The following is a 7978-nucleotide window of genomic DNA, read 5'->3' as shown; positions in this document are numbered from 1 at the left end:
ACACTACTCACTCTGTTTACTACACTACTCACTCTGTTTACTACACTACTCACTCTGTTTACTACACTACTCACTCTGTTTACTACACTACTCACTCTGTTTACTACACTACTCACTCTGTTTAGCACATGACCTCATGTGTGAATCCTTAAAGAGATGGGTGGGGCTAAGGCTTAAGAGGGTGTGAACGATACTGAACGGGTGTAGACAAAGAAGAGCTCTCCCGTAGGTGTACCAAAACATTCAAAGGCGATTTTCTCAAAAGTGGGGTTACAAGTTTATCAACTTGACTTTTGCATTGTTCCTCAACTGCAGTGTATGATGTACTATTTTGTAGCTTTGACTGTACTTTTATCCAATGTTAAAAATAGCATTTGAAATGTTGCTACATAAGAACCAAATCGAGACGGGCAGTCACATACAGTACCGGTCAATGGTTGGACACACCTACTCATTCCAGGGTTCTTCTTTTTTTTGTACTATTTTCTACATTGTGCAAGAATGTGCAAAACTGTCATCAAGGCAACGGGTGGCTACTTTGAAGAATCTAAAACCTAAAATATATTTTGATTTGTTTAACACTTTTTTTGGGGTTACTACATGATTCCATATGTGTTATTTCATAGTGTTGATGTCTTCACTAGTATTCTCCAACGTAGAAAATAATAAAACATTTAAGAAAAACCCTTGAATGAGTAGGTGTGTCCAAACTTTTGACTGGTACTGTAAGTTTACAATGGCAAAGCAAGTGAAATAAACAAAAATGAACACTAAAAAATTACACTCATAAGAGTTTCAAAAAGAAAAGAGAGACATTTCAAATGTTATATTATTTTATAGTGTTATAACAATGTGCGAATAGTTGAAGGGAAAATAAATAAACAGAAAAATATAGCTGGTATTTTGTTTGTGCTCCATTGGTTGCTCTTTGGCAACAGGTTAAAAAATATTATTCTGTAATGTCACACTATGTTATTTCACCTAATAGATAAGGGAGTTTATCAAAATGTTATTTGCTTTGAATTCAATGTGGGTCTGTGTAATCTGAGGGAAATATGTGTCTCTAAAATGGTAATTTTGGTTAGGATGTGCAGCTGTTGTTGGAAGTCCAACTAGGCCTCACAGTCTCACTGCAGAATTAGACGTTTATCCAAGTTCCTCCAAAATGTCAAATTCCAAAGTTGCTCGAAAGGTGAAATTTAAAAGGGTTAAGGTTTTGGATAGGGTTAAAACGTAACATGTAGGCTCTCATTCCGAACCCACAGGACAGTAGATCTCCAGGAAGAGGGTTGGACTGATAACCTACAGAACAGTAGATCTCCAGGAAGAGGGTTGGACTGATAACCTACAGAACAGTAGATCTCCAGGAAGAGGATTGGACTGATAACCTACAGGACAGTAGATCTCCAGGAAGAGGGTTGGACTGATAACCTACAGGACAGTAGATCTCCAGGAAGAGGATTGGGCTGATAACCTACAGGACAGTAGATCTCCAGGAAGAGGGTTGGGCTGTAAACCTACAGGACAGTAGAACTACAGGAAGAGGGTTGGACTGTAAACCTACAGGACAGTAGATCTCCAGGAAGAGGATTGGACTGTAAACCTACAGGACAGTAGATCTCCAGGAAGAGGATTGGGCTGTAAACCTACAGGACAGTAGATCTCCAGGAAGAGGATTGGGCTGAGAACCTACAGGACAGTAGATCTCCAGGAAGAGGATTGGACTGTAAACCTACAGGACAGTAGATCTCCAGGAAGAGGATTGGACTGTAAACCTACAGGACGGTAGATCTCCAGGAAGAGGATTGGGCTGTAAACCTACAGGACAGTAGATCTCCAGGAAGAGGATTGGGCTGTAAACCTACAGGACAGTAGATCTCCAGGGAGAGGATTGGGCTGTAAACCTACAGGACGGTAGATCTCCAGGAAGAGGATTGGGCTGTAAACCTACAGGACAGTAGATCTCCAGGAAGAGGATTGGACTGTAAACCTACAGGACAGTAGATCTCCAGGAAGAGGAATGGACTGTAAACCCACAGGACAGTAGATCTCCAGGAAGAGGATTGGACTGAAAACCTACAGGACAGTAGATCTCCAGGAAGAGGAATGGACTGTAAACCCACAGGACAGTAGATCTCCAGGAAGAGGATTGGACTGTAAACCTACAGGACAGTAGATCTCCAGGAAGAGGAATGGACTGTAAACCCACAGGACAGTAGATCTCCAGGAAGAGGATTGGACTGAAAACCTACAGGACAGTAGATCTCCAGGAAGAGGATTGGACTGTCCAGGATTAGATGGAGTTTAGTCCCACAGTATGATTTATAAAACAATTTAGATGTATCCTCCTAACTTTGAAGGGGTAAAGCGGCGTGGCACTAGAGCCTAGAGAAAATGAGTCAAGACGATACTGTTGGCCAATCAGGGCTGTGTATGTAAATATATAAACATTAGTATCAACACACACAATCAGACGGAGCATTTGGAAAGGAGGCTCAAGGAGAATGCATGATACAACATATATTTTGAGATATTTTCATGAAATTATAACTGTGATTTATTAGACAAGATGATGATTTACAAATTAAAATTAAAATACTGCATTGGGGGGGGGGTTTAAAATTGATGTTTGGAGAAACGGAACGATACTGAGAAGGAGGAGACTGTCAACAACAAAAAAACTTTGAAATTTCAAGATTTCGTCATTTGACTTCTTTTTTTTTGACAAAAAATTGCTAAAATTCTGCAGTGAGAAGCTCCATATATATATAAACACACACATACAACCCCCCACATCCCATCTTCAAGCTTTCTCCAGCAGAAAAGCCTCTCTACAGCCCTGGGTTAGTGAACTAACACTGCTACACACACACACACACACACACACACACACACACACACACACACACACACACATGCTGAGAATGCATATACTGTATATACACACACATACACACACAGAAGCCGTGGGTAAGATATCTCCTTCTCTCCCACTGTGGATGAGTCGAGCAAATCATTCACAAGATCCCACACACACACGCACGCACGCACGCACGCACGCACACACACACACACACACACACACCTATTTTCCTTTCATGGTTCACTTCCTCAAAACACAATCTCCTACTTCCTGATTGCACTACTGAACTGTAGGAACACACACACACACACACACACACAGAGAGGGCATATTGGGAGCACACACACACACACAGAGGGCAGAGTGGGAACACACACACACACAGAGGGGGCAGAGTGGGAACACACACACACACACACACACACACACACACACACACAGAGGGGGCAGAGTGGGAACACACACACACAGAGGGCAGAGTAGGAACACACACACACACACACACAGAGGGCAGAGTAGGAACACACACACACACAGAGAGGGGGCAGAGTGGGAACACACACACACACACACACACAGAGGGGGCAGAGTGGGAACACACACACACACACACAGAGGGGGCAGAGTGGGAACACACACACACACACACACACACACACACACACACACACACACACACACACACACACACACACACACAGAGGGCAGAGTGGGAACACACAAACACACACAGAGGGGGCAGAGTGGGAACACACACACACACACACACAGAGTGCAGAGTGGGAACACACACACACACACACACACAGAGAGAGGGGGCAGAGTGGGAACACACACACACACACACAGAGAGGGCAGATTGGGAACACACACACACACACAGAGTGCAGAGTGGGAACACACACACACACACAAAGGGGGCAGAGTGGGAACACACACACACACACACACAAAGGGCAGAGTGGGAACACACACACACACACACACAGAGAGAGAGGGGGCAGAGTGGGAACACACACACACTGCTTTCTCACTATCTTTTATCAGCGATACGACTGAGTACTTGGCTGGTAGATGAATGTGTGTATCTCGCTGGTGTTGCAGCGTGACACTGAAGTAAACACACACACAGTTAATAAGGTGTGAGATGAGGCTGACTGTTGATCTGTTCAAGCTGTGGCAAAGAGAGAAAGGAGAGAAAACAATGAGAGAGACAGAGAGAGAGACAGAGAGAGAGACAGAGAGAGAGACAGAGAGAGAGACAGAGAGAGAGACAGAGAGAGACAGAGAAAGAGACAGATAGACAGAGAGACAGAGAGAGAGAGACAGAGAGAGAGAGAGACGTGTTTAAGACATGTAGAGTGAAATAGAGAGTAACCGTGAGGAATCCTGACCCTTAAGCGGTTGTCTGGATGCCTGAGGATGACCCCTAACCCTAAATGACCCTAGATGACCCCAACACTAGATGACCCTAGATGACCCCCTAACCTCATACCTGAGACCTACAGCACCGGGTCAACGGAGCGGTGTGTACTTGTGTCATACCCCTTTCGTAGAGAGGATTTCCCTGTACAGTGTGAGTAACAAAGGGAGAGAGGGAAAGCCATACACACACACACACACACACACATGCATTGTAACTCGTGGCAAACAGAGCTCGATGACACAGTAAACTTCCTACTTTGATATTCTAATCAGAAGTCAAGGACTAAAAGCCTCGGTTCTGTCACTGCATTAATCATTGATACTCGCTTTTCATCTCGGCTGGGGAGCTACTGAGCACAGGAACGACCTGTGTGTGTGTGTGTGTGTGTGTGTGTGTGTGTGTGTGTGTGTGTGTGTGTGTGTGTGTGTGTGTGTGTGTGTGTGTGTGTGTGTGTGTGTGTGTGTGTGTGTGTGTGTGTGTGTGTGTGTGTGTGTGTGAGAGCTCAACAGTCGAGGAGCAATATACCAACAGATGAGAGAAATCACACTCACACACAAAGACACAATGTGTGAGAAAGCACACTGTAACACTAATATATATATACACACACACACACACACACACACACTCGCATTGAGTGAAAGAAAGCTTGCACACCAAAAATAAATCCCAGGACACGTGACTCTCTCTCGCTCTCTCTTTATCACAGTCTTAGTCCATCTAACTCATCCTCTCTCTCTCTCTGTCTCTCTCTCTCTCTGTCTCTCTCTCTCTCTCTCTCTCTCTCTCTGTGTGTGTGTCTCACACACACACACACACACACACACACACACACACACACACACACACACACACACACACACACACACACACACACACACACACACACACACACACACACACACACACACACACACACACAGAACCCTACAAAACAGCCCAAAAAATAAGAGTACCTTGTTCTTACCTGTGTCCTGAGTCCCAGAGTCCCACACTGTATTTAACAGTTAAAATCCTTTTGGTTTAAATCACACAGTACTCTTGTTTGTATATGAACCCATTTGTATCAGAAGCGACAGAGACGAAAGCTACGGAACACTCTGGCTGTTCGTAGTGCTGCGTGTTAACCCCCCACACACACACACACACACGTTGCCTCTTGCATGCCTCGACGAAACTGAAGACTGAAAAGAGGGTGTGTGTGCTCTCTGTGTAAGCCTGCCCCCTTTTCTCTCTCTACCCTCCTCCTCCTCTCTCTCTCTCTCTCTCTCTCTCTTTCCCCTCCTCCTCCTCTCTTTCACTCTCTCTCTCTCTCTCACTCTACCCTCCTCATTCTCTCTCTCTCTCTCTACTCTCCTCTCCCTCTCTTTCTCTCTCTACCCCTCTCTCTCTCACTCTCTAACTACCCTCCTCCTCTCTGTCTCTCTCTACCCTCCTCCTCTCTCTCTACCCTCCCCCTCTCTCACACTCTACCCTCCTCCTCTCTCACACTCTACCCTCCTCCTCCTCCTCCTCCTCCTCCTCCTCCTCCTCTCTCTCTCTCACTCTACCCTCTTCGTCTCTCTCACACTCTGTCTCTCTCTCTGTCTCTCTCTCTCTAGTTCCAACCCCGCTGGATAGACAATTGACTGCCAGAGTGCTGTGTCTCTCTCTGTGTGTGTGTGTGTGTGTGTGTGTGTGTGTGTGTGTGTGTGTGTGTGTGTGTGTGTGTGTGTGTGTGTGTGTGTGTGTGTGTGTGTGTGTGTGTGTGTGTGTGTGTGTGTGTGTGTGTGTGTGTGTGTGTGTGTGTGTGTGTGTGTGTGCCTCTAGTAAGCCCTAAAATGTCCCCTGTCTCCTTTTTAATTGCTTGATCTCTGGCCTGAGGTTCACACACACACACACACACACACACACACACACACACACACACACACACACACACACACACACACACACACACACACACACACACACACACACACACAGTTGTGCAGAGAGACAAAAAAACATGTATATGATGACATATCTTCTGTCATGTATCTTCATCATGTATTATCATCATGTATTGTCTCTCTATCATCATGTATTATCATCATGTATGATCTCTCTATCATCATGTATTATCATCATGTATTATCATCATGTATTATCTCTCTATCATCATGTATTATCATCATGTATTATCATCATGTATTATCATCATGTATTATCATCATGTATTATCTCTCTATCATCATGTATTATCTCTCTATCATCATGTATTATCATCATGTATGATCTCTCTATCATCATGTATTATCATCATGTACTATCATCATGTATTTTCATCATGTGCTATCATCATGTATTATCATCATGTATTATATCTCTATCATCATGTATTATCATCATTTATTATCTCTCTATCATCATGTATTATCATCATGTATTATATCTCTATCAATCATGTATTATCATCATTTATTATCTCTCTATCACCATGTATTATCATCATGTATTATCATCATGTACTATCCTCATGTATTATCTCTCTATCATCATGTATTATCATCATGTATTATCTCTCTATCATCATGTATTATCATCATGTACTATCACCATGTATTATCTCTCTATCATCATGTACTATCATCATGTATTATCACCATGTACTATCATCATGTATTATCATCATGTATTATCTCTCTATCATCATGTATTATCATCATGTACTGTCACCATGTATTATCTCTCTATCATCATGTACTATCACCATGTATTATCTCTCTATCATCATGTACTATCATCATGTATTATCATCATGTACTATCATCATGTATTATCACCATGTACTATCATCATGTACTATCATCATGTATTATTCTGATGTATTATCTCTCTATCATCATGTATTATCATCATGTATTATCATCATGTATTATCATCATGTACTACCAGCATGTATTATCTCTCTATCATCATGTATTATCATCATGTATTATCATAATGTATTATCATCATGTATTATCACCACGTATTATCATCATGTATTATCATCATGTATTATCTTTCTATCATCATGTCTTATCATCATGTATTATCATCATGTACTATCATCATGTATTATCTCTATATCATCATGTATTATCATCATGTACTATTATCATGTATTATCTCTCTATCATCATGTATTATCACCACGTATTATCATCATGTACTATCATCATGTATTATCATCACGTATTATCATCATGTACTATCATCATGTATTATCTCTCTATCATCATGAATTATCACCATGTATTATCATCATGTATTATCATCATGTACTATCATCATGTATTATCATCACGTATTATCATCATTTATTATCATCATTTATTATCACCAAGTATTATCATCATCATGTATTATCATAATTTATTATCATCATGTATTATCTCTCTATCATCAAGTGTTATAATACTGTATCTCCCTATCATCAAGTATTATCATCATGTATTATCATCATGTATCTTCTCTCTATAATCATGTATTATCACAATGTATTATCTCTCGCTCAGCATGAAATATCTCGCTATCATCTTGTGTTATCATCATGTATTATCATCATGTATTATCTCTCTATCCTCATGTATTATCATCATGTATTATCTCTCTATCATGTATTATCATCATGTATTATCTCTCAATCATCATGTATTATCATCATGTATTATCTCTCTATCATC

The 7978-nt window shown here is 41.6% G+C and overlaps 1 protein-coding gene across 2 annotated transcripts in view; it reads right to left on the bottom strand.

Moving 5' to 3' along the window:
• The window catches only part of tiam1a (TIAM Rac1 associated GEF 1a), a 198892-nt gene extending 193404 nt beyond the window's left edge, over window positions 1-5488 (bottom strand). For both annotated transcript variants that reach the window (XM_055936803.1, XM_055936804.1), the window contains exon 1: window positions 5257-5488. The gene's annotated coding sequence lies outside the window, so the exon portion shown is untranslated. The remainder of the gene's footprint in view (window positions 1-5256) is intronic.
• Window positions 5489-7978: the final 2490 nt, after the last annotated feature.

Source organism: Salvelinus fontinalis, chromosome 10, assembly GCF_029448725.1.
Source record: "Salvelinus fontinalis isolate EN_2023a chromosome 10, ASM2944872v1, whole genome shotgun sequence".
Lineage (NCBI taxonomy): Eukaryota > Metazoa > Chordata > Actinopteri > Salmoniformes > Salmonidae > Salvelinus > Salvelinus fontinalis.
This window is presented reverse-complemented; position numbering and strand designations above follow the sequence as displayed.